This window comes from Myxine glutinosa, chromosome 6 (genome assembly GCF_964187855.1).
Source record: "Myxine glutinosa chromosome 6, kmMyxGlut1.1, whole genome shotgun sequence".
Taxonomy (NCBI): Eukaryota; Metazoa; Chordata; class Myxini; order Myxiniformes; family Myxinidae; genus Myxine; species Myxine glutinosa.
The window spans coordinates 93,335,555-93,362,370 of record NC_136266.1 but is presented as its reverse complement, the minus strand read 5'-3'; positions in this window follow the sequence as shown (position 1 = coordinate 93,362,370).

The window sequence follows — 26,816 nt, the reverse complement described above, 5'->3', positions numbered from 1 at the left end:
TACCCATTATAATTACCCTTCAGAACGCTCTCGAATTACCCATTGGAATTACCCATTATAATTACCCATTAGAACTCTCTGGAATTACCCATGAGAATTACCTTTTCGAATTACCCTTTAGAACTCTCCAGAATTACCTGTTAGAATTACCTTTTCGAATTACCTTTTAGAATTACCTTTTCGAATTACCCTTTAGAATTACCCCTTGGAACTCCCGAGAATTACCCATCAGAATTACCTTTAGAATTACTCTTTAGAGCTCTCGAATTACCCATTAGAATTACCCTTTAAAAATCTCTGGAATTACCCATTAGAATTACCCTTTAGAACTCTCTAGAATTACCCATTAGAATTACCCTTTAGAACTCTCTAGAATTACCCATTATAATTACCCTTCAGAACGCTCTAGAATTACCCATTGGAATTATCCATTAGAATTACCCTTTAGAACTCTCTGGAATTACCCATTATAATTACCCTTTAGAACTCTCGAGAAGAACCCATCAGAATTACCTTTAAGAATTACCCTTTTGAATTACATTTTAGAATTACTCTTTCAAACTCTCGAATTACCCATTAGAATTACCCTATAAAACTCTCTGGAATTACCCATTAGAATTACCCTTTAGAACTCTCCAGAATTACCCATTATAATTACCCTTCAGAACGCTCTAGAATTACCCATTGGAATTATCCATTAGAATTACCCTTTAGAACTCTCTGGAAATACCCATTAGAATTACCCTTTAAACCCCTCTCGAATTACCCATGACAATTACCTTTTAGAATTACCCATTAGAATTAACCCTGATAACTCTCAAGAATTACCCATTGGAATTACTTTTTAGAATTACCCTTTGAAACTCTCTAGAATTACCCATTGGAATTACCCATTAGAATTACCCATAAGAACTCTCCAGGATTGCCCATTAGAATTACCTTTTAGAAATACCCTTTATAACTCTCGAGAATTACCCATTAGAATTACCCTTTAAAACTCTCTAGAATTACCCATTAGAATTACCCTTTAGAACTCTCCAGAATTACCCATTAGAATTACCCTTTAAAACTCTCGAGAACTACCCAATACAATTACCCATTTACACTCTCCAGAATTGTCCATTGGAACTCTCCAGAATTACTCATTATAATTACCTTTTAGAATTACCCTTGAGAACTCTCTTGAATTACCCATTAGAATTACCCTTTGTAACTGTAGAATTACACATTAGAATTACCTATTGGAATTACCCTTTATAACTCTCTAGAATTACCCATGAGAATTACCCTTTAAAACTCTCTATAATTACCCATTAGAATTACCCTTTAGAACTCTCCAGAATTACCCATTAGAATTACCTTTCAGAATTACCCATTAGAATTACCTTTCAGAATTACTCTTTAGAACTCTCTAGAATTACCCATTAGAATGAACCTTTACAACTATCTCGAATTACCCATTAGAATAACCCATGAGAATTACCTTTTATAATTACCCATTAGAATTACCCCTGATAACTCTCGAGAATTACCCATTGGAATTACCTTTTAGAATTACTCTTTTGAACTCTCTAGAATTACCCATTAGAATTACCCTTCAGAAGTACCCATTAGAACTCTCCAGAATAACCCTTTAGAACACTCTAGAATTACCCATTATAATTACCCATGAGAACTCTCTCGAATTACCTTTTAGAATTACCCTTTAAAACTCTCTGGAATTACCCATGAGAATAACCCATTAGAATTACCCATGAGAATTACCTTTCAGAATTACTCGTTAGAACTCTCGAGAATTACCCATTAGAATAACCCATTAGAATTACCTTTTAGAATTACCCATTAGAAATACCCTTGATAACTCTCCAGAATTACCCATTGGAATTACCTTTTAGAATTACTCTTTAGAACTCTCCAGAATTACCTATTAAAATTACCTTTAAAACTCTCCACAATTACCCATGAGAATTACCTTTTAGAAGAACCTTTTAGAATTACCTTTTAGAATTACTCTTTAGAACTCTCCAGAATTACCCATTAGAATTACCCTTTAAAACTCTCCAGAATTACCCATTAGAATTACATTTTAGAATTACCCATTAGAATTACCCTTTCAACTCTCTCGAATTACCCATTAGAATAACCCCTGATAACTCTCTCGAATTACCCATTGGAATTACCTTTTAGAATTACCTTTTAGAATTACCCATTAGAACTCTCTAGAATTACCCATTGGAACTCTCTAGAATTACCCATTAGAACTCTCGAGAACTCTCTAGAATTACCCATTGGAATTACCCATTAGAACTCTCCAGAATTACCCATTAGAATTACCCTTTAGAACTCTCTGGAATTATGCTTTAGAATTACCCTTTAGAACTCTCCAGAATTTCCCTTTAGAATTATCTGTTAGAATTACCCTTTATAACTCTCCAGAATTACCCATGAGAATTACCCTTTGGAACTCTCCAGAATTACCCATTAGAATTACCTTTTAGAATTACCCTTTACAATTACCTTTTATAACTCTCTAGAATTACCCATTAAAATTACCCTTTAGAATTACCCTTCAGAAATACATTTTAGAATTACCCATTAGAACTCTCTGGAATTACCCATTGGAATTACCCATTAGAATTACCCATTAGAACTCTCCAGAATTACCCATTAGAATTACCTTTTGGAATTACCCATTAGAACTCTCTAGAATTACCCATTAGAATTACCATTTAGAATTACCCATTAGAATTACCTTTTAGAATCATCCTTGAGAACTCTCTGGAATTACCTCTTAGAATTCCCATTAGAATTAGCTTTTAGAATTACCCCTTATAACTCTCTCAAATTATCCATTAGAATTACCCATTAGAATTACCCTTTAGAACTCTCCAGAATTACCCATTAGAATTACCTTTTAGAATTACCCTTCAGAATTACCTTTTAGAATTAGCCTTTGGAATTACCTTTTAGAACTCTCCAGAATTACCTATTAGAATTACCTTTTAGAATTCCCCTTTAGAACTCTCTAGAATTACCATTTGGAACTCTCAAGAATTACCCATTAGAATTGCCCTTTAGAACTCTCGAGAATTACCCATTAGAATTACCTTTTCGAATTACCCTTCAGAAATCTCGAGAATTACCCATTATAATTACCCTTTAGAACTCTCTGGAATTACCCATGAGGATTACCTTTCAGAATTACCCTTTAGAAATACCTTTTAGAATTGCTCTTTAAAACTCTTGAGAATTACCCATTAGAATTATCCTTTAGAACTCTCCAGAATTACCCATTAGAATTACCTTTTGGAATTACCCACTAGAACTCTCTAGAATTACCCATTAGAACTTCCTTTTAGAATTACCCACGATAATTACCTTTTAGAATTACTCTTTCGAACTCTCTAGAATTACCAATTAGAATTACCCTTTCAACTCTCTTGAATTACCCATGACAATTCCCTTTTAGAATTACCCATTAGAATTACCCCTGATAACTCTCGAGAATTACCCATTGGAATTACCTTTTAGAATTACTCTTTTGAACTCTCCAGAATTACCCCCATTAGAATTACCCTTTAGAATTACCCATTAGAACTCTCTGGAATTATGCTTTCGAATTACCCATTCGAACTCTCTGGAATTTCCCTTTAGAAGTACCCATTCGAATTACCCTTTATAACTCTCTAGAATTACGCATGAGAATTACCCTTTGGAACTCTCCAGAATTACCCATTAGAATTACCTTTTAGAATTACCCTTTGGAACTCTCCAGAATTACCCATTAGAATTACCTTTTAGAATTACCCTTTAGAACTCTCTACATTTACCCAATAGAATTACCCTTTATAACTCTCTCGAATTACCCTTTATAACTCTGTAGAATTAACCATTAAAATTACCTTTTCGAATTACCCTTCAGAAATACATTTTCGAATTACCCTTTGAAACTCTCGAAATTTCCCATTGGAATTACCCATTAGAACTCTCTAGAATTACCCATTAGAATTACCTTTTAGAATTACCCTTCATAACTCTCGAGAATTACCCATTAGAATTATCCTTTAAAACTCTCTAGAATTACCCTCTAGAACTCTCCAGAATTACCTTTTAGAATTACCCTTTAGAACTCTCTAGAATTACCCATTAGAATTACCCTTTAAAACTCTCGAGAACTACCCAATACAATTACCCTTTAACACTCCAGAATTACCCATTAGAACTCTCCAGAATTACTCATTATAATTACCTTTTAGAATTACCCTTGAGAACTCTCTAGAATTACCCATTAGAATTACCCTTTATAACTGTAGAATTACCCATTAGAATTACCTATGAGAATTACCATTTATAACTCTCGAGAATTACCCATTAGAATTACCCTTTAAAACTCTCTAGAATTACCCATTAGAATTACCCCTTCGAACTCTCTAGAATTACCTATTAGAATTAGATTTTTAAATTACCCCTTAGAACTCTCGAGAATTACCGTTTAGAATTAGATTTTAAAATTACCCCTTAGAACTCTCGAGAATTACCTCTGAGAATTATCCTTTAGAACTCTCGAGAATTACCCATTAGAATTACCCATCAGAATTACCTTTAGAATTACTCTTTGGAGCTCTCGAATTACCCATTAGAATTACCCTTTAAAACTCTCTGGAATTACCCTTTAGAACTCTCTAGAATTACCCATTAGAATTACCCTTTAGAACTCTCTAGAATTACCCATTATAATTACCCTTCAGAACGCTCTAGAATTACCAATTGTAATTATCCATTAGAATTACCCTTTAGAACTCTCTGGAATTACCCATTATAATTACCCTTTAGAACTCTCTAGAAGAACCCATCAGAATTACCTTTAAGAATTACCCTTTTGAATTACCTTTTAGAATTACTCTTTCGAACTCTCGAATTACCCATTAGAATTACCCTTTAAAACTCTCTGGAATTACCCAACAGAATTACCTTTCAGAATTGCTCTTTAGAACTGTCTAGAATTACCCGTGAGAATTAACCTTTGCAACTCTCTCGAATTACCCATTAGAATTTTTTGAATTACCCATTAGAATTACCCCTGATAACTCTCTAGAATTACCCATTGGAATTACCTTTTAGAATTACCTTTTAGAACTCTCCAGAATTACCCATTATAATTACCCTTCAGAACGCTCTAGAATTACCCATTGGAATTATCCATTAGAATTACCCTTTAGAACTCTCTGGAAATACCCATTAGAATTACCCTTTAAAACCCTCTCGAATTACCCATGACAATTACCTTTTAGAATTACCCATTAGAATTAACCCTGATAACTCTCGAGAATTACCCAATGGAATTACTTTTTAGAATTACCCTTTGAAACTCTCTAGAATTACCCATTGGAATTACCCATTAGAATTACCCATAAGAACTCTCCAGGATTGCCCATTAGAATTACCTTTTAGAAATACCCTTTATAACTCTCGAGAATTACCCATTAGAATTACCCTTTAAAACTCTCTAGAATTACCCATTAGAATTACCCTTTAGAACTCTCCAGAATTACCCATTAGAATTACCCTTTAAAACTCTCGAGAACTACCCAATACAATTACCCATTTACACTCTCCAGAATTGTCCATTGGAACTCTCCAGAATTACTCATTATAATTACCTTTTAGAATTACCCTTGAGAACTCTCTTGAATTACCCATTAGAATTACCCTTTGTAACTGTAGAATTACACATTAGAATTACCTATTGGAATTACCCTTTATAACTCTCTAGAATTACCCATGAGAATTACCCTTTAAAACTCTCTAGAATTACCCATTAGAATTACCCTTTAGAACTCTCCAGAATTACCCATTAGAATTACCTTTCAGAATTACCCATTAGAATTACCTTTCAGAATTACTCTTTAGAACTCTCTAGAATTACCCATTAGAATGAACCTTCACAACTATCTCGAATTACCCATTAGAATAACCCATGAGAATTACCTTTTATAATTACCCATTAGAATTATCCCTGATAACTCTCGAGAATTACCCATTGCAATTACCTTTTAGAATTACTCTTTTGAACTCTCTAGAATTACCCATTAGAATTACCCTTCAGAATTACCCATTAGAACTCTCCAGAATAACCCTTTAGAACACTCTAGAATTACCCATTAGAATTACCCATGAGAACTCTCTCGAATTACCTTTTAGAATTACCCTTTAAAACTCTCTGGAATTACCCATGAGAATAACCCATTAGAATTACCTTTTAGAATTACCCATGAGAATTACCTTTCAGAATTACTCTTTAGAACTCTCGAGAATTACCCATTAGAATAACCCATTAGAATTACCTTTTAGAATTACCCATTAGAAATACCCTTGATAACTCTCCAGAATTACCCATTGGAATTACCTTTTAGAATTACTCTTTAGAACTCTCCAGAATTACCTATTAAAATTACCTTTAAAACTCTCCACAATTACCCATGAGAATTACCTTTTAGAATAACCTTTTAGAATTACCTTTTAGAATTACTCTTTAGAACTCTCCAGAATTACCCATTAGAATTACCCTTTAAAACTCTCCAGAATTACCCATTAGAATTACATTTTAGAATTACCCATTAGAATTACCCTTTCAACTCTCTCGAATTACCCATTAGAATAACCCCTGATAACTCTCTCGAATTACCCATTGGAATTACCTTTTAGAATTACCTTTTAGAATTACCCATTAGAACTCTCTAGAATTACCCATTGGAACTCTCTAGAATTACCCATTAGAACTCTCGAGAACTCTCTAGAATTACCCATTGGAATTACCCATTAGAACTCTCCAGAATTACCCATTAGAATTACCCTTTAGAACTCTCTGGAATTATGCTTTAGAATTACCCTTTAGAACTCTCCAGAATTTCCCTTTAGAATTATCTGTTAGAATTACCCTTTATAACTCTCCAGAATTACCCATGAGAATTACCCTTTGGAACTCTCCAGAATTACCCATTAGAATTACCTTTTAGAATTACCCTTTACAATTACCTTTTATAACTCTCTAGAATTACCCATTAAAATTACCCTTTAGAATTACCCTTCAGAAATACATTTTAGAATTACCCATTAGAACTCTCTGGAATTACCCATTGGAATTACCCATTAGAACTCTCCAGAATTACCCATTAGAATTACCCATTAGAACTCTCTAGAATTACCCATTAGAATTACCATTTAGAATTACCCATTAGAATTACCTTTTAGAATCATCCTTGAGAACTCTCTGGAATTACCTCTTAGAATTCCCATTAGAATTAGCTTTTAGAATTACCCCTTATAACTCTCTCAAATTATCCATTAGAATTACCCATTAGAATTACCCTTTAGAACTCTCCAGAATTACCCATTAGAATTACCTTTTAGAATTACCCTTCAGAATTACCTTTTAGAATTAGCCTTTGGAATTACCTTTTAGAACTCTCCAGAATTACCTATTAGAATTACCTTTTAGAATTCCCCTTTAGAACTCTCTAGAATTACCATTTGGAACTCTCAAGAATTACCCATTAGAATTGCCCTTTAGAACTCTCGAGAATTACCCATTAGAATTACCTTTTCGAATTACCCTTCAGAAATCTCGAGAATTACCCATTATAATTACCCTTTAGAACTCTCTGGAATTACCCATGAGGATTACCTTTCAGAATTACCCTTTAGAAATACGTTTTAGAATTGCTCTTTAAAACTCTTGAGAATTACCCATTAGAATTATCCTTTAGAACTCTCCAGAATTACCCATTAGAATTACCTTTTGGAATTACCCACTAGAACTCTCTAGAATTACCCATTAGAACTTCCTTTTAGAATTACTCTTTCGAACTCTCTAGAATTACCAATTAGAATTACCCTTTCAACTCTCTTGAATTACCCATGACAATTCCCTTTTAGAATTACCCATTAGAATTACCCCTGATAACTCTCGAGAATTACCCATTGGAATTACCTTTTAGAATTACTCTTTTGAACTCTCCAGAATTACCCCCATTAGAATTACCCTTTAGAATTACCCATTAGAACTCTCTGGAATTATGCTTTCGAATTACCCATTCGAACTCTCTGGAATTTCCCTTTAGAAGTACCCATTCGAATTACCCTTTATAACTCTCTAGAATTACGCATGAGAATTACCCTTTGGAACTCTCCAGAATTACCCATTAGAATTACCTTTTAGAATTACCCTTTGGAACTCTCCAGAATTACCCATTAGAATTACCTTTTAGAATTACCCTTTAGAACTCTCTACATTTACCCAATAGAATTACCCTTTATAACTCTCTCGAATTACCCTTTATAACTCTGTAGAATTAACCATTAAAATTACCTTTTCGAATTACCCTTCAGAAATACATTTTCGAATTACCCTTTGAAACTCTCGAAATTTCCCATTGGAATTACCCATTAGAACTCTCTAGAATTACCCATTAGAATTACCTTTTAGAATTACCCTTCATAACTCTCGAGAATTACCCATTAGAATTATCCTTTAAAACTCTCTAGAATTACCCTCTAGAACTCTCCAGAATTACCTTTTAGAATTACCCTTTAGAACTCTCTAGAATTACCCATTAGAATTACCCTTTAAAACTCTCGAGAACTACCCAATACAATTACCCTTTAACACTCCAGAATTACCCATTAGAACTCTCCAGAATTACTCATTATAATTACCTTTTAGAATTACCCTTGAGAACTCTCTAGAATTACCCATTAGAATTACCCTTTATAACTGTAGAATTACCCATTAGAATTACCTATGAGAATTACCATTTATAACTCTCGAGAATTACCCATTAGAATTACCCTTTAAAACTCTCTAGAATTACCCATTAGAATTACCCCTTCGAACTCTCTAGAATTACCTATTAGAATTAGATTTTTAAATTACCCCTTAGAACTCTCGAGAATTACCGTTTAGAATTAGATTTTAAAATTACCCCTTAGAACTCTCGAGAATTACCTCTGAGAATTATCCTTTAGAACTCTCGAGAATTACCCATTAGAATTACCCATCAGAATTACCTTTAGAATTACTCTTTGGAGCTCTCGAATTACCCATTAGAATTACCCTTTAAAACTCTCTGGAATTACCCTTTAGAACTCTCTAGAATTACCCATTAGAATTACCCTTTAGAACTCTCTAGAATTACCCATTATAATTACCCTTCAGAACGCTCTAGAATTACCAATTGTAATTATCCATTAGAATTACCCTTTAGAACTCTCTGGAATTACCCATTATAATTACCCTTTAGAACTCTCTAGAAGAACCCATCAGAATTACCTTTAAGAATTACCCTTTTGAATTACCTTTTAGAATTACTCTTTCGAACTCTCGAATTACCCATTAGAATTACCCTTTAAAACTCTCTGGAATTACCCAACAGAATTACCTTTCAGAATTGCTCTTTAGAACTGTCTAGAATTACCCGTGAGAATTAACCTTTGCAACTCTCTCGAATTACCCATTATAATTTTTTGAATTACCCATTAGAATTACCCCTGATAACTCTCTAGAATTACCCATTGGAATTACCTTTTAGAATTACCTTTTAGAACTCTCCAGAATTACCCATTATAATTACCCTTCAGAACGCTCTAGAATTACCCATTGGAATTATCCATTAGAATTACCCTTTAGAACTCTCTGGAAATACCCATTAGAATTACCCTTTAAAACCCTCTCGAATTACCCATGACAATTACCTTTTAGAATTACCCATTAGAATTAACCCTGATAACTCTCGAGAATTACCCATTGGAATTACTTTTTAGAATTACCCTTTGAAACTCTCTAGAATTACCCATTGGAATTACCCATTAGAATTACCCATAAGAACTCTCCAGGATTGCCCATTAGAATTACCTTTTAGAAATACCCTTTATAACTCTCGAGGATTACCCATTAGAATTAGCCTTTAAAACTCTCTAGAATTACCCATTAGAATTACCCTTTAGAACTCTCCAGAATTACCCATTAGAATTACCCTTTAAAACTCTCGAGAACTACCCAATACAATTACCCATTTACACTCTCCAGAATTGTCCATTGGAACTCTCCAGAATTACTCATTATAATTACCTTTTAGAATTACCCTTGAGAACTCTCTTGAATTACCCATTAGAATTACCCTTTGTAACTGTAGAATTACACATTAGAATTACCTATTGGAATTACCCTTTATAACTCTCTAGAATTACCCATGAGAATTACCCTTTAAAACTCTCTAGAATTACCCATTAGAATTACCCTTTAGAACTCTCCAGAATTACCCATTAGAATTACCTTTCAGAATTACCCATTAGAATTACCTTTCAGAATTACTCTTTAGAACTCTCTAGAATTACCCATTAGAATGAACCTTTACAACTATCTCGAATTACCCATTAGAATAACCCATGAGAATTACCTTTTATAATTACCCATTAGAATTACCCCTGATAACTCTCGAGAATTACCCATTGCAATTACCTTTTAGAATTACTCTTTTGAACTCTCTAGAATTACCCATTAGAATTACCCTTCAGAATTACCCATTAGAACTCTCCAGAATAACCCTTTAGAACACTCTAGAATTACCCATTAGAATTACCCATGAGAACTCTCTCGAATTACCTTTTAGAATTACCCTTTAAAACTCTCTGGAATTACCCATGAGAATAACCCATTAGAATTACCTTTTAGAATTACCCATGAGAATTACCTTTCAGAATTACTCTTTAGAACTCTCGAGAATTACCCATTAGAATAACCCATTAGAATTACCTTTTAGAATTACCCATTAGAAATACCCTTGATAACTCTCCAGAATTACCCATTGGAATTACCTTTTAGAATTACTCTTTAGAACTCTCCAGAATTACCTATTAAAATTACCTTTAAAACTCTCCACAATTACCCATGAGAATTACCTTTTAGAATAACCTTTTAGAATTACCTTTTAGAATTACTCTTTAGAACTCTCCAGAATTACCCATTAGAATTACCCTTTAAAACTCTCCAGAATTACCCATTAGAATTACATTTTAGAATTACCCATTAGAATTACCCTTTCAACTCTCTCGAATTACCCATTAGAATAAGCCCTGATAACTCTCTCGAATTACCCATTGGAATTACCTTTTAGAATTACCTTTTAGAATTACCCATTAGAACTCTCTAGAATTACCCATTGGAACTCTCTAGAATTACCCATTAGAACTCTCGAGAACTCTCTAGAATTACCCATTGGAATTACCCATTAGAACTCTCCAGAATTACCCATTAGAATTACCCTTTAGAACTCTCTGGAATTATGCTTTAGAATTACCCTTTAGAACTCTCCAGAATTTCCCTTTAGAATTATCTGTTAGAATTACCCTTTATAACTCTCCAGAATTACCCATAAGAATTACCCTTTATAACTCTCCAGAATTACCCATAAGAATTACCCTTTGGAACTCTCCAGAATTACCCATTAGAATTACCTTTTAGAATTACCCTTTACAATTACCTTTTATAACTCTCTAGAATTACCCATTAAAATTACCCTTTAGAATTACCCTTCAGAAATACATTTTAGAATTACCCATTAGAACTCTCTGGAATTACCCATTGGAATTACCCATTAGAATTACCCATTAGAACTCTCCAGAATTACCCATTAGAATTACCTTTTGGAATTACCCATTAGAACTCTCTAGAATTACCCATTAGAATTACCATTTAGAATTACCCATTAGAATTACCTTTTAGAATCATCCTTGAGAACTCTCTGGAATTACCTCTTAGAATTCCCATTAGAATTAGCTTTTAGAATTACCCCTTATAACTCTCTCAAATTATCCATTAGAATTACCCATTAGAATTACCCTTTAGAACTCTCCAGAATTACCCATTAGAATTACCTTTTAGAATTACCCTTCAGAATTACCTTTTAGAATTAGCCTTTGGAATTACCTTTTAGAACTCTCCAGAATTACCTATTAGAATTACCTTTTAGAATTCCCCTTTAGAACTCTCTAGAATTACCGTTTGGAACTCTCAAGAATTACCCATTAGAATTGCCCTTTAGAACTCTCGAGAATTACCCATTAGAATTACCTTTTCGAATTACCCTTCAGAAATCTCGAGAATTACCCATTATAATTACCCTTTAGAACTCTCTGGAATTACCCATGAGGATTACCTTTCAGAATTACCCTTTAGAAATACCTTTTAGAATTGCTCTTTAAAACTCTTGAGAATTACCCATTAGAATTATCCTTTAGAACTCTCCAGAATTACCCATTAGAATTACCTTTTGGAATTACCCACTAGAACTCTCTAGAATTACCCATTAGAACTTCCTTTTAGAATTACCCACGATAATTACCTTTTAGAATTACTCTTTCGAACTCTCTAGAATTACCAATTAGAATTACCCTTTCAACTCTCTTGAATTACCCATGACAATTCCCTTTTAGAATTACCCATTAGAATTACCCCTGATAACTCTCGAGAATTACCCATTGGAATTACCTTTTAGAATTACTCTTTTGAACTCTCCAGAATTACCCCCATTAGAATTACCCTTTAGAATTACCCATTAGAACTCTCTGGAATTATGCTTTCGAATTACCCATTCGAACTCTCTGGAATTTCCCTTTGGAAGAACCCATTCGAATTACCCTTTATAACTCTCTAGAATTACGCATGAGAATTACCCTTTGGAACTCTCCAGAATTACCCATTAGAATTACCTTTTAGAATTCCCCTTTGGAACTCTCCAGAATTACCCATTAGAATTACCTTTTAGAATTACCCTTTAGAACTCTCTACATTTACCCAATAGAATTACCCTTTATAACTCTCTCGAATTACCCTTTATAACTCTGTAGAATTAACCATTAAAATTAACTTTTCGAATTACCCTTCAGAAATACATTTTCGAATTACCCTTTGAAACTCTCGAAATTTCCCATTGGAATTACCCATTAGAACTCTCTAGAATTACCCATTAGAATTACCTTTTAGAATTACCCTTTATAACTCTCGAGAATTACCCATGAGAATTATCCTTTAAAACTCTCTAGAATTACCCTCTAGAACTCTCCAGAATTACCTTTTAGAATTACCCTTTAGAACTCTCTAGAATTACCCATTAGAATTACCCTTTAAAACTCTCGAGAACTACCCAATACAATTACCCTTTAACACTCCAGAATTACCCATTAGAACTCTCCAGAATTACTCATTATAATTACCTTTTAGAATTACCCTTGAGAACTCTCTAGAATTACCCATTAGAATTACCCTTTATAACTGTAGAATTACCCATTAGAATTACCTATGAGAATTACCATTTATAACTCTCGAGAATTACCCATTAGAATTACCCTTTAAAACTCTCTAGAATTACCCATTAGAATTACCCCTTCGAACTCTCTAGAATTACCTATTAGAATTAGATTTTTAAATTACCCCTTAGAACTCTCGAGAATTACCGTTTAGAATTAGATTTTAAAATTACCCCTTAGAACTCTCGAGAATTACCTCTGAGAATTATCCTTTAGAACTCTCGAGAATTACCCATTAGAATTACCCATCAGAATTACCTTTAGAATTACTCTTTGGAGCTCTCGAATTACCCATTAGAATTACCCTTTAAAACTCTCTGGAATTACCCATTAGAATTACCCTTTAGAACTCTCTAGAATTACCCATTAGAATTACCCTTTAGAACTCTCTAGAATTACCCATTATAATTACCCTTCAGAACGCTCTAGAATTACCAATTGTAATTATCCATTAGAATTACCCTTTAGAACTCTCTGGAATGACCCATTATAATTACCCTTTAGAACTCTCTAGAAGAACCCATCAGAATTACCTTTAAGAATTACCCTTTTGAATTACCTTTTAGAATTACTCTTTCGAACTCTCGAATTACCCATTAGAATTACCCTTTAAAACTCTCTGGAATTACCCAACAGAATTACCTTTCAGAATTGCTCTTTAGAACTGTCTAGAATTACCCGTGAGAATTAACCTTTGCAACTCTCTCGAATTACCCATTAGAATTTTTTGAATTACCCATTAGAATTACCCCTGATAACTCTCTAGAATTACCCATTGGAATTACCTTTTAGAATTACCTTTTAGAACTCTCCAGAATTACCCATTAGAATTAGCCTTTAAAATTCTCCAGAATTACCCATCAGAATTACCTTTTAGAATTACCCATGAGAATTACCTTTTAGAATTACTCTTTAGAACTCTCTCGAATTACCCATGAGAACTCTCTCGAATTACCATTAGAATTGCCCTGTACAACCCTCTCGAATTACCCATGGCAATTACCTTTTAGAATTACCCATTAGAATTACCCCTGATAACTCTCGAGAATTACCCATTGGAATTACTTTTTAGAATTACTCTTTTGAACTCTCCAGAATTACCCATTAGAATTACCCTTTAGAACTCTCTGGAATTATGCTTTCGAATTACCCATTAGAACTCTCTGGAATTTCCCTTTAGAATTACCCATTAGAATTACCCATTATAATTACCTATTAGAATTACCCTTTATAACTCTCTAGAATTACCCATTAGAATTACCCTTTGGAACTCTCCAGAATTACCCATTAGAATTACCTTTTGGAATTATCCTTTGGAACTCTCCAGAATTACCCTTTAGAATTACCGTTTAGAATTAGATTTTAAAATTACCCCTTAGAACTCTCGAGAATTACCTCTGAGAATTATCCTTTAGAACTCTCGAGAATTACCCATTAGAATTACCCTTTAGAACTCTCAAATTGCCCATTAGAATTGCCCTTTAAAACTTTCTAGAATTACCCATTAGAATTACCCTTTAGAACTCTCGAGAATTACCCATTATAATTACCCTTTACAACTCTCTGGAAGAACCCATTAGAATTACCTTTAAGAATTGCCCTTTAGAATTACCTTTTAGAATTACTTTTTAGAACTCTCGAATTTCCCATGAGAATTACCCTTTAAACCTCTCTGGAATTACCCATTAGAATCACCCTTTAGAACTCTCTAGAATTACCCATTAGAATTACCCTTTAGAACTCTCTAGAATTACCCATTATAATTACCCTTCAGAACGCTCTCGAATTACCCATTGGAATTACCCATTATAATTACCCATGAGAACTCTCTGGAATTACCCATGAGAATTACCTTTTCAAATTACCATTTAGAACTCTCCAGAATTACCTGTTAGAATTACCTTTTCGAATTACCTTTTAGAATTACCTTTTCGAATTACCCTTTAGAATTACCCCTTGGAACTCTCGAGAATTACCCATTAGAATTACCCATCAGAATTACCTTTAGAATTACTCTTTAGAGCTCTCGAATTACCCATTAGAATTACCCTTTAAAACTCTCTGGAATTACCCATTAGAATTACCCTTTAGAACTCTCTAGAATTACCCATTAGAATTACCCTTTAGAACTCTCTAGAATTACCCATTTTAATTACCCTTCAGAACGCTCTAGAATTACCCATTGGAATTATCCATTAGAATTACCCTTTAGAACTCTCTCGAAGAACCCATCAGAATTACCTTTAAGAATTACCCTTTCGAACTCTCGAATTACCCATTAGAATTACCCTTTAAAACTCTCTGGAATTACCCATTAGAATTACCCTTTAGACCTCTCTAGAATTACCCATTATAATTACCCTTTAGAACTCTCTCGAATTACCCATTATAATTACCCTTCAGAACGCTCTAGAATTACCCATTGGAATTATCCATTAAAATTACCCTTTAGAACTCTCTGGAAATACCCATTAGAATTACCCTTTAAAACCCTCTCGAATTACCCATGACAATTACCTTTTAGAATTACCCATTAGAATTACCCCTGATAACTCTCGAGAATTACCCATTGGAATTACTTTTTAGAATTAATCTTTTGAACTCTCCAGAATTACCCATTAGAATTACCCTTTAGAATTACCCATTAGAACTCTCTGGAATTATGCTTTCGAATTACCCATTAGAACTCTCTGGAATTTCCCTTTAGAATTACCCATTAGAATTACCCATTAGAATTACCTATTAGAATTACCCTTTATAACTCTCTAGAATTACCCATTAGAATTACCCTTTGGAACTCTCCAGAATTACCCTTTAGAATTACCCTTTAGAACTCTCTAGAATTACCCATTAGAATTACCCTTTATAACTCTCTAGAATTACCCTTTATAACTCTGTAGAATTAACCATTAAAATTACCTTTTCGAATTACCCTTCAGAAATACATTTTAGAATTACCCTTTGAAACTCTCTAGAATTACCCATTGGAATTACCCATTAGAATTACCCAAAAGAACTCTCCAGAATTGCCCATTAGAATTACCTTTTAGAATTACCCTTTATAACTCTCGAGAATTACCCATTAGAATTACCCTTTAAAACTCTCTAGAATTACCCATTAGAATTACCCTTTATAACTCTCCAGAATTACCCATTAGAATTACCCTTTAAAACTCTCGAGAACTACCCAATACAATTAGTCAATTACCCTTTAACACTCTCCAGAATTGTCCATTGGAATTCTCCAGAATTACTCATTATAATTACCTTTTAGAATTACCCTTGAGAACTCTCTTGAATTACCCATTAGAATTACCCTTTGTAACTGTAGAATTACACATTAGAATTACCTATTGGAATTACCCTTTATAACTCTCTAGAATTACCCATTAGAATTACCCTTTAAAACTCTCTAGAATTACCCATTAGAATTACCGTTTAGAACTCTCCAGAATTACCCATTAGAATTACCCATTAGAATTACCTTTCAGAATTACTCTTTAGAACTCTCTAGAATTACCCATTAGAATGAACCTTTACAACTATCTCGTATTACCCATTAGAATAACCCATGAGAATTGCCTTTTATAATTACCCATTCGAATTACCCCTGATAACTCTCGAGAATTACCCATTGGAATTACCTTTTAGAATTACTCTTTTGAACTCTCTAGAATTACCCATGAGAATTACCCTTCAGAATTACCCATTAGAACTCTCCAGAATAACCCTTTAGAACTCTCTAGAATTACCCATTCGAATTATCCATTAGAATTACCCATGAGAACTCTCTCGAATTACCTTTTAGAATTACCCTTTAAAACTCTCTGGAATTACCCATTAGAATAACCCATGAGAATTACCTTTCAGAATTACTCTTTAGAACTCTCGAGAATTACCCATTAGAATAACCCATTAGAATTACCTTTTAGAATTACCCATTAGAAATACCCTTGATAACTCTCCAGAATTACCCATTGGAATTACCTTTTAGAATTACCTTTTAGAATTACTCTTTAGAACTCTCCAGAATTACCTATTAAAATTACCTTTAAAACTCTCCAGAATTACCCATGAGAATTACCTTTTAGAATTACCTTTGAGAATTACTCTTTAGAACTCTCCAGAATTACCCATTAGAATTACCCTTTAAAACTCTCCAGAATTACCCATTAGAATTACCCATTAGAATTACCCATTAGAATTACCCTTTCAACTCTCTTGAATTACCCATTAGAATAACCCATTAGAATTACCTTTTAGAATTACCCATGAGAATTACCCCTGATAACTCTCTCGAATTACCCATTGGAATTACCTTTTAGAATTACCTTTTAGAATTACCCATTAGAACTCTGGAGAATTACCCATTAGAATTACCCTTTAGAATTACCCATTAGAACTCTCTAGAATTACCCATTGGAACTCTCTAGAATTACCCATTAGAACTCTCGAGAACTCTCTAGAATTACCCATTAGAACTCTCCAGAATTACCCATTAGAATTAGCCTTTAGAACTCTCTGGAATTATGCTTTAGAATTACCCTTTAGAACTCTCTAGAATTTCCCTTTAGAATTACCTATTAGAATTACCCTTTATAACTCTCCAGAATTACCCTTAGGAACTCTCCAGAATTACCCATTAGAATTACCTTTTAGAATTACCCTTTACAATTACCTTTTATAACTCTCTAGAATTACCCATTAAAATTACCCTTTAGAATTACCCTTCAGAAATACATTTTAGAATTACCCATTAGAACTCTCTGGAATTACCCATTGGAATTACCCATTAGAATTACCCTTTAGAACTCTCCAGAATTACCCATTAGAATTACCTTTTGGAATTACCCATTAGAACTCTCTAGAATTACCCATTAGAATTACCATTTAGAATTACCCATTAGAATTACCTTTTAGAATCATCCTTGAGAACTCTCTGGAATTACCTCTTAGAATTCCCCATTAGAATTAGCTTTTAGAATTACCCCTTATAACTCTCTCGAATTATCCATTAGAATTACCCATTAGAATTACCCTTTAGAACTCTCCAGAATTACCCATTAGAATTACCTTTTAGAATTACCCTTCAGAATTACCTTTTAGAATTACCCTTTGGAATTACCTTTTCGAACTCTCCAGAATTACCTTTTAGAATTACCTTTTAGAATTCCCCTTTAGAACTCTCTAGAATTACCGTTTGGAACTCTCAAGAATTACCCATTAGAATTGCCCTTTAGAACTCTCGAGAATTACCCATTAGAATTACCTTTTCGAATTACCCTTCAGAAATCTCAAGAATTACCCATTATAATTACCCTTTAGAACTCTCTGGAATTACCCATGAGGATTACCTTTCAGAATTACCCTTTAGAAATACCTTTTAGAATTGCTCTTTAAAACTCTCGAGAATTACCCATTAGAATTATCCTTTAGAACTCTCCAGAATTACCCATTAGAATTACCTTTTGGAATTACCCACTAGAACTCTCTAGAATTACCCATTAGAACTTCCTTTTAGAATTACCCACGATAATTACCTTTTAGAATTACTCTTTCGAACTCTCTAGAATTACCAATTAGAATTACCCTTTCAACTCTCTTGAATTACCCATGAAAATTCCCTTTTAGAATTACCCATTAGAATTACCCCTGATAACTCTCGAGAATTACCCATTGGAATTACCTTTTAGAATTACTCTTTTGAACTCTCCAGAATTACCCCATTAGGATTACCCTTTAGAATTACCCATTAGAACTCTCTGGAATTATGCTTTCGAGTTGCCCATTCGAACTCTCTGGAATTTCCCTTTAGAAGTACACATTCGAATTACCCTTTATAACTCTCTAGAATTACGCATGAGAATTACCCTTTGGAACTCTCCAGAATTACCCATTAGAATTACCTTTTAGAATTACCCTTTGGAACTCTCGAGAATTACCCATGAGAATTACCCTTTGGAACTCTCCAGAATTACCCATTAGAATTACCTTTTAGAATTACCCTTTGGAACTCTCCAGAATTACCCATTAGAATTACCTTTTAGAATTACCCTTTAGAACTCTCTAGAATTACCCAATAGAATTACCCTTTATAACTCTCTAGAATTACCCTTTATAACTCTGTAGAATTAACCATTAAAATTACCTTTTCGAATTACCCTTCAGAAATACATTTTCGAATTACCCTTTGAAACTCTCGAGAACTACCCAATACAATTACCCTTTAACACTCTCCAGAATTACCCATTAGAACTCTCCAGAATTACTCATTATAATTACCTTTTAGAATTACCCTTGAGAACTCTCTAGAATTACCCATTAGAATTACCCTTTATAACTGTAGAATTACCCATTAGAATTACCTATGAGAATTACCATTTATAACTCTCGAGAATTACCCATTAGAATTACCCTTTAAAACTCTCTAGAATTACCCTTTAGAACTCTCCAGAATTACCCATTAGAATTACCTTTTAGAATTACCCTTTAGAACTCTCTGGAATTACCGATTAGAATTACCCTTTAAAACTCTCTAGAATTACCCTTTAGAACTCTCCAGAATTACCCATGAGAATTACCCTTTAGAACTCTCTCGAATTACCCATTATAATTACCCTTTAGAACTCTCTAGAAGAACCCATTAGAATTACCTTTTAGAATTACCCATTAGAATTACCTTTCAGAATTACTCTTTTGAACTCTCTAGAATTACCCATTCGAATTACCCTTTCAACTCTCTTGAATTACCCATGACAATCCCCTTTTAGAATTACCCATTAGAATTACCCCTGATAACTCTCGAGAATTACCCATTGGAATTACCTTTTAGAATTACTCTTTTGAACTCTCCAGAATTACCCCATTAGAATTACCCTTTAGAATTACCCATTAGAACTCTCTGGAATTATGCTTTCGAATTAACCATTCGAACTCTCTGCAATTTCCCTTTTGAATTACCCCTTGGAATTATCCTTTATAACTCTCTAGAATTACCCATGAGAATTACCCGTTGGAACTCTCCAGAATTACCCATTAGAATTACCTTTTAGAATTACCCTTTAGAACTCTCTAGAATTACCCTTTATAACTCTCTAGAATTACCCGTTATAACTCTGTAGAATTAACCATTAAAATTACCTTTTCGAATTACCCTTCAGAAATACATTTTCGAATTACCCTTTGAAACTCTCTGGAATTACCCATTGGAATTACCCATTAGAATTACCTTTTAGAATTACCCATTAGAATTACCCTTTAAAACTCTCGAGAACTACCCAATACAATTACCCTTTAAAACTCTCTAGAATTACCCATTAGAATTATCCTTTAGAACTCTCCAGAATTACCCATTGGAATTACCTTTTGGAATTACCCATGAGATTTACCTTTTAGAATCATCCTTTCGAACTCTTTGGAATTACCTCTTAGAATTACCCATTAGAATTAGCTTTAAGAATTACCCCTTTTTACTCTCTAGAATTATCCATTAGAATTACCCATTAGAATTACCCTTTAGAACTCTCCAGAATTACCCATTAGAATTACCTTTTAGAATTACCCTTCAGAATTACCTTTTAGAATTACCCTTTGGAATTACCTTTTAGAACTCTCCAGAATTACCTCTTAGAATTACCTTTTAGAATGCCCCTTTAGAACTCTTTAGAATTACCCATTAGAATTACCTTTTAGAATTACCCTTCAGAAATCTATAGCATTACCCATTATAATTACCCGTTAGAACTCTCTGGAATTACCCATTAGGATTACCTTTTAGAATTACTCTTTAAAACTCTCGAGAATTACCCATTAGAATTACCCTTTAAAACACTCTAGAATTACCCATTAGAACTACCTTTTATAATTACCCATGATAATTACCTTTTAGAATTACTCTTTAGAACTCTCTATAATTACCAATAAGAATTACCCTTTACAACTCTCACGAATTACCCATTGGAATAAGCCATTAGAATTACCTTTCAGAATTACCCCTGATAACTCTCTAGAATTACCTTTTAGAATTACTCTTTGGAACTCTCTAGAATTACCCATTGGAATTACCTTTTAGAATTACCCTTTCGAATTACCCATTAGAATTACCCTTTAAAACTCAAAAATTACCCGTTGGAATTACCTTTTAGAATTACCCTTTCGAATTACCCTTTAGAACTCCCTAGAATTACCCATGAGAATTGCCTTTTAGAATTACCCTTCAGAACCCTCTAGAATTACCCATTAGAATTACCCTTTAGAACTCTCAAATTACCGATTAGAATAACCCATTAGAATTACCCATTGGAATTAGCCCTGATAACTCTCTGGAATTACGCATTTGAATTACCTTTTAAAATTACTGTTTTGAACTTTATAGAATTACCTATTAGAATTACCTTTTAGAATTACCCTTTATAACTCTCTAGAATTATCCATTAGAACTCTCTAGAATTACCCATTAGAATTACCTTTTCAAATTACCCATTAGAACTCTCTGGAATTACCCTTTAGAATTACCCCTGAGAACTCTCAAGAATTATCCATGAGAATTACCCTTTAGAACTCTCCAGAGTTACCCATTAGAATTACCTTTTCGAATTACCCATTAGAACTCTCTAGAATTACCCATTATAATTAACTTTTAGAATTACCCCTGAGAACTCTCAAGATTTACCCATTATAATTACCCTTTAGAACTCTCTAGAGTTACCCATTGGAATTACCTTTTCGAATTACCCATTTTAACTCTCTGGAATTACCCTTTAGAATTACCCCTGAGAACTCTCAAGAATTATCCATGAGAATTACCCTTTAGAACTCTCTGGAGTTACCCATTAGAACTACCTTTTCGAATTACCCATTGGAACTCTCTGAAATTACACATTGTAAATAACTTTTAGAATTACCCTTTATAATTACCCCTGAGATCTCTCTCGAATTACCCATGAGAATTACCTTTTAGAATTACTCTTTTAAACTCTCCAGAATTACCCATTGAAATTACCCTTTCGAAATCTCTCAAATTACCCATTAGAATTACCCATTAGAACTAGCTTTCAGAATTACACATGAGAATTACCACTTATAACTCTCTAGAATTACCCATGAGAATTGCCTTTTAGAATCACCCTTGAGAACTCTCTAGAATTACCTTTTAGAATTACCGTTTAGAATCACCCCTTAGAACTCTCTAGAATTACCCATGAGAACTACTTTTAGAATTACACATGAGAATTACCCCTTAGAGTTCTCTAAAATTACCTATTAGAACTACCTTTTAGAATTACACATTAGAATTACCTTATAACTCTCGAATAAACCAATTATAATTACCGTTTGGAACTCTCAAGAATTACCCATTGGAATTACCTTTTAGAATTACCTTTTAGAATTACTCTTTGGAACTCTCTAGAATTACCCATTAGAATTACCCGTTAAAACTCTCTAGAATTACCCATTGGAATTACCTTTTCGAATTACCCGTTAGAATTAACCATTATAATTACCCTTTAAAACTCTCTAGAATTACCCATTGGAATTACCTTTTAGAATTACCCTTTCGAATTACCCATTAGAATTACCCTTTAAAACTCGAGAATTACCCATTGGAATTACCTTTTAGAATTACCCTTTCGAATTACCCTTTAGAACTCCCTAGAATTACCCATGAGAATTACCTTTTAGTATTACCCTTTAGAACTATCGAGAATTACCCATTGGAATTACCTTTTAGAATTACCCGTTAGAATTACCCATTAGAATTACCCTTTAAAACTCTCGAGAATTACCCATTAGAATTACCCTTTATAACTCTCTCAAATTACCCATTAGAATAACCCATTAGAATTACCCTTTAAAACTCTCCAGAATTACCTTTTAGAATTACTCTTTGGAACTCTCTCGAATTACCCATTAGAATTACCCTTTAAAACTCTCTAGAATTACCCATTGGAATTACCTTTTAGAATTACCCATTAGAATTACCTATTAGAATTACCCTTTAGAACTCTCTCAATTTACCCATTAGAATTACCCTTTAAATCTCTCCAGAATTACCCATTAGAATTACCTTTTGGAATTACTCTTTAGAACTCTCTAGAATTACCCATTAGAATTACCGTTTACAACTCTCTCAAATTACCCATTAGAATAACCCATTAGAATTACCTTTTAGAATTACCCATTAGAATTACCCCTGATAACTCTCTGGAATTACCCACTGGAATTACCTTTTAAAATTACTCTTTTGAACTCTCTAGAATGACCCATTAGAATTACCCTTTCGAACTCTATAGAATGACACATTAGAATTACCGTTTAGAATTACCCTTTCGAACTCTATAGAATTACCCATTAGAATTAACTTTTAGAATTACACATTAGAATTACCCCTTACAACTCTCTTGAATTACCCATTAGAATGACCTTTTAGAATCACCCATTATAACTTTCTAGAATTACCCATTAGAATTACCTTTTAGAATTACCCTTTATAACTCTCTAGAATTATCCATTAGAACTCTCTAGAATTACCCATTAGAATTACCTTTTCCAATTACCCATTAGAACTCACTGGAATTACCCATTATAATTAACTTTTAGAATTACCCATTAGAATTATCCTTTAGAACTCTCTTTAGAGTTACCCATTAGAATTACCTTTTCAAATTACCCATTAGAACTCTCTCGAATTACCCATTATAATTAACTTTTAGAATTACCCTTTAGAATTACCCCTGAGAACTCTCAAGATTTACCCATTAGAATTACCCTTTAGAACTCTCTGGAGTTAACCATTAGAATTACCTTTTAGAATTACCCATTGGAACTCTCTGAAATTACACATTGTAATTAACTTTTAGAATTACCCTTTAGAATTACCCCTGAGGGTCTCTCTCGAATTACCCATGAGAATTACCTTTTAGAATTACTCTTTTGAACTCTCCAGAATTACCCATTGGAATTACCCTTTAGAAATCTCTCAAATTACCCATTAGAATTACCCATTAGAACTAGCTTTCAGAATTACACATTAGAATTACCCCTTATAACTCTCTAGAATTACCCATGAGAATTGCCTTTTAGAATCACCCTTTAGAACTCTCTAGAATTACCTTTTAGAATTACCCTTTAGAATCACCCCTTAGAACTCTCTAGAATTACCCATGAGAACTACTTTTAGAATTACACATGAGAATTACCCCTTAGAATTCTCTAAAATTACCTATTAGAACTACCTTTTAGAATTACACATTAGAATTACCCCTTATAACTTTCGAATTAACCTATTAGAATTACCGTTTGGAACTCTCAAGAATTACCCATTCGAATTGCCCTTTAGAACTCTCGAGAATTATCCATTAGAATTACCTTTTAGAATTACCCTTCAGAAATCTCTAGAATTACCCATGATAATTACCCTTTAGAACTCTCTGGAATTACCCATTAGGATTACCTTTTGGAATTACCCTTTAGAATTACCTTTTAGATTTACTCTATAAAACTCTCTAGAATTACCCATTAGAACTACCTTTTATAATTACCCATGATAATTACCTTTTAGAATTACTCTTTGGAATTCTCTCGAATTACCCATTAGAATAACCCATGAGAATTACCTTTTAGAATTACCCATTCGAATTACCCCTGATAACTCTCTAGAATTACCCATTGGAATTACCTTTTAGAATTACTCTTTGGAACTCTCGAGAATTACCGTTTAAAACTCTCGAGAATTACCCATTGGAATTACCTTTTAGAATTACCCTTTAAAACTCTCTAGAATTACCCATTGGAATTACCTTTTAGAATCACCCTTTCGAATTACCCATTAGAATTACTCTTAAGAAACTCCCGAGAATTACCCATGAGAATTACCTTTTAGAATTACCCTTTAGAACTCTCTAGAATTACCCATTATAATTACCCTTTAGAACTCTCTCAAATTACCCATTAGAATAACCCATTAGAATTACCCTTTGAAACTCTCCAGAATGACCCATTAGAATTACCTTTTAGAATTACTCTTTAGAACTCTCTAGAATTACCCATTAGAATTACCGTTTACAACTCCCTCAAATTACCCATTAGAATAACCCATTAGAATTACCTTTTCGAATTACCCATTATAATTACCCCTGATAACTCTCTGGAATTACCCATTGGAATTACCTTTTAAAATTACTTTTGAACTCTCGAGAATTACCCATTAGAATTACCCTTTCGAACTCTATAGAATCACCCATTAGAATTACCTTTTAGAATTACCCTTTCGAACTCTATAGAATTACCCATTAGAATTACCTTTTAGAATTACACATTAGAATTACCCCTTATAACTCTCTTGAATTACCCATTAGAATTACCTTTTAGAATCACCCATTTGAACTTTCTAAACTTACCCATTAGAATTACCTTTTGGAATTACCCTTTATAACTCTCTAGAATTATCCATTAGAACTCTCTAGAATTACCCATTAGAATTACCCTTTAGAATTACCCCTGAGAACTCTCAAGAATTACCCATTAGAATTACCCTTTAGAACTCTCTTTAGAGTTACCCATTAGAATTACCTTTTCGAATTACCCATTAAAACTCTCTGGAATTACCCTTTAGAATTACCCCTGAGAACTCTCAAGAATTATCCATTCGAATTACCCTTTAGAACTCTCTGGAGTTACCCATTAGAATTACCTTTTCGAATTACCCATTAGAACTCTCTAGAATTACCCATTATAATTAACTTTTAGAATTTACCTTTAGAATTACCCCTGAGAACTCTCAAGATTTACTAATTAGAATTACCCTTTAGAACTCTCGAGTTACCCATAAGAACTACTTTTAGAATTACACATTAGAATTACCCCTTAGAATTCTCTAAAATTACCTATTAGAACTACCTTTTAGAATTACCCCTGAGATCTCTCTCGAATTACCCATGAGAATTACCTTTTAGAATTACTCTTTTGAACTCTCCAGAATTACCCATTGGAATTACCCTTTAGAAAGCTCTCAAATTACCCATTAGAACTAGCTTTCAGAATTACACATTAGAATTACCCCTTATAACTCTCTAGAATGACCCATGAGAATTGCCTTTTAGAATCACCCTTTAGAACTCTCTAGAATTACCTTTTAGAATTACCCTTTAGAATCACCCCTTAGAACTCTCGAGAATTACCCATTAGAATTACCTTTTAGAAATTACCCTTCAGAAATCTCTAGAATTTCCCATTATAATTACCCTTTAGAACTCTCTGGAATTACCCATTAGGATTACCTTTTGGAATTACCCTTTAGAATTACCTTTTAGAATTACTCTTTAAAACTCTCTAGAATTACCCATTAGAATTACTCGTTACAACTCTCTCAAATTACCCATTAGAATAACCCATTAGAATTACCTTTTAGAATTATCCCTGATAACTCTCCAGAATTACCCATTGGAATTACCTTT